This window comes from Pteronotus mesoamericanus, unplaced genomic scaffold (assembly GCF_021234165.1).
Source record: "Pteronotus mesoamericanus isolate MK-2021 breed Mesoamerican mustached bat unplaced genomic scaffold, CSHL_Meso_final scaffold_232, whole genome shotgun sequence".
Taxonomy (NCBI): Eukaryota; Metazoa; Chordata; class Mammalia; order Chiroptera; family Mormoopidae; genus Pteronotus; species Pteronotus mesoamericanus.
Genome location: NW_026555311.1, coordinates 28,479,510 through 28,482,650, shown reverse-complemented (window position 1 = coordinate 28,482,650; position 3,141 = coordinate 28,479,510). Strand labels below are relative to the sequence as shown.

General features: G+C 36.9%; 1 pseudogene; it reads left to right on the top strand.

Moving 5' to 3' along the window:
• Positions 1-592: 592 nt before the first annotated feature.
• Positions 593-1,462, top strand: LOC129085383 (40S ribosomal protein S3a-like; annotated as a pseudogene).
• The last annotated feature ends 1,679 nt before the right edge of the window (positions 1,463-3,141 follow it).

Genomic DNA, 3,141 nt, shown 5'->3' with positions numbered 1-3,141 from the left:
TAATGAAAAAAATAAACTAGTGAGCAAATAGAACCAGAGGCACAGAAACATGGAATAGACTGACAGCTGTAAGAGTGGAGGGATGAAGTGGTACTGATAGAAAGAAGGTGAAGGGATTAGTGGAGGAACATATTAAAATGACTCATGGACATTGACAACAATGTGGGGGATTGGTTGCGTGAGTAGAGTGTGGACTGGCTTGAGGGGGACAAAGGAGGTAAATTGGTACAGCTGTAATAGTATAAACAATAAAATATTAAAATTAAAAGGAACTCAATTAATGAAAAACATTAAGATGTCACCTTATTTGAATCAAAAATTTAAATAATGTAACATCTTATATTTATCAACCGTGTTCAAAGTAACACAGTGATCAAAATACCCATTTCCTAAATATTCTGTAAAAGTGGGACTTAAACATAATACATAATCTTATTTATATGTATGGTATATGCAGATTCACAAATTCACATATCATGTACATGTATAGTATAAAATTATGTTAAAATGGGAATTCAACCAAGACTCTGATTGATAGATATCAAATATTAAAGTGACTGGTTCATTCAACAAATGAACACATTAAATGGAGGCTATTAAAGAACTTTATTTAAAAAATGATGTGGCCCTTTTGGCTCTCTGAGCGGCACCATGGCAGTGGGCAAGAACAAGCGCCTTATGAAAGGCGGCTAAAAGAGAGCAAAGAAGAAAGTGATTGATCCATTTTCTAAAAAAGATTGGTATGATGTGAAAGCACCAGATATTTTCAATATCAGAAATATTGGAAAAACACTAGTCATGAGAACTAAAGGAACCAAAATCGCATCCGATGGTCTGAAGGGTCATGTGTTTGAAGTGAGCCTAGCTGACCTGCAGAATGATGAAGTTGCATTTAGAAAATTCAAACTAATTACTGAGGATGTTCAGGGCAAAAACTGCCTGACTAATTTCCATGGCAAGGATCTTACCAGTGACAAAATGTGCTCCATGTTAAAAAATGGCAGACCATGATTGAAGCTCATGTTGATGTCAAGACTACCGATGGGTATTTGCTTTGTCTGTTTTGTGTTGGTTTTACTAAAAAACGCAATAATCAGATTTGGAAGACCTCTTATGCTCAGCATCAACAGGTCTGCCAAATCCGGAAGAAGATGATGGAAATCATGACCCGAGAGGTGCAGACAAATGACTTGAAAGAAGTGGTCAATAAATTGATTCCAGATAGCATTGGTAAAGACATAGAAAAGGCTTGTCAATCTATTTATCCACTTCATGATGTCTTTGTTAGAAAAGCCAAAATGCTGAAAAAGCATTTGAATTGGGAAAACTCATGGAGCTTCATGGTGAAGGCAGTGGTTCTGGAAAAGCTACTGGTAAATACGGAGACAGGTGCTAAAGTTGAACGAGCTGATGGATATGAACCCCCAGTCCAAGGATCTGTTTAAAATTCAGACATTTAATGGTGACAAATAAAAAGGCCTATTTGTGATAAAAAAAAATGATGTGACTGGTGAGACCAACCATCTTGTGGGACTTAACAAGAATAGCCTGAAAATCAAATGGATGATGCTTAAACCCTTCTTATACCTTGAGGATATAATAAATTCAGAAGGTAGATTTATGAAGAAGGCATTTGGGGGAGAATTGTTGATGTGCTGAGTGTCCCTGCCCCTCGAACGGGCATTGTGGGGTACCTGCCCCTCACCTTGAGCTTAGTAAAAGGGTTTTCAGTGGGGGCACTGGAAAGTATGGTGTATGTGTCCTGCAGCCTACCCTCAGTCCTGGAGTTGATGGGTAGAAGATCCATGGATATTTCCCATGAACTGAAGGTGGGCCATGCATGAGAGAGAGAAACATACACACATGCACATACATACTGGGCACTGGTGGGGTTTATTCTTAGACCCTGTTCAAGAACAACAAACACTTGGAGGAACAGACCAAAGCAGAGAGAAGCTACAGGGATAACAGGATTCCTGGGGCTGAGAAGGAAGTCCCAACCAGCAGAAAGAGAGACGAATTTATCAACATTAAGGAAACTACAGATGAGACAGCCACAATAATATAGATGAAAGCGGGACTTAAGGAAGTGTCCCAAAGAGATTAGCTTTAGATTCCTGAAGGCCTGGGGAGATCCAAATCAGTTTATAGCAATAAATAAATAAGAGATAGTCTCCCTTCTCCTGCCACAATAACCCTCAAGCGATCAGAAAGTGTAGTTTAGAAAGAGGAGTAGAAATGCTACATGGTGAGAGAGGAAATCAATCACACTTCCCCAAATATAGTCATCCTATCTGATCCCAGCATCCATGTTTCTGCAGGAGAGGACCTTAAATTTTATGTTAAGAATGAAGTTGTTATGATTACCTTCCTTAGACATATTAAATACAGATTTGATCCTTTTTTTTGTTTGTTTTTGTTTAGGACTTAAAGTGACCATAGGATTGGCTGTGATCTAATAGAAACTAGAAATAAAGTCATGGGGTCCAGTTGACTTTTCACCCAGGGGCAGAGGAAGATGTGCTAGTCACATATACTACATTTATAAAAGTGTAGAAAAACATTTAGAAGGATAAACATCTAATTGTTCACAAGGGTTATCTCTTGGAGGTAGAATTGGATATAGGGAATTAAGGTACTTTCATATTTTACTATGAGTATTTCCTCTTTAAAACGGCAGAGTTTGAATTGAACTTTTTAGATTTACATTTTCAAAATTAACATAATTTAAGTTCTTATGCATGTATACCTACTCAAGTGAACAATCACTGTATATACACAGTGTTTGCAGATTACATGATAGTGTATATAGAAAATCCTGTTAACTCCACCAAAAAGCTACTTGACCTAATAAATGAATTTGGCAAAACAGCAGGAAACAAAGTCAACATTCAGAAATCAAAGGCATTTTTGTACACCAACAATGAAATATCAGAAACAGAATTCAGAGGAAAATTCCTATTTACTATAGCAACAAGAAAAATAAAATACTTAGGAATAAAGCTAACCAAGGAACTAAAAGGCTTGTACTCAGAAAACTACATAGCACTGAAGAAAGAAATTAAGGAAGACACAAATAAGTGGAAGCATATACCATGTTCATGGATCGGAAGAATTAACATCATTAAAATGTCTATACTA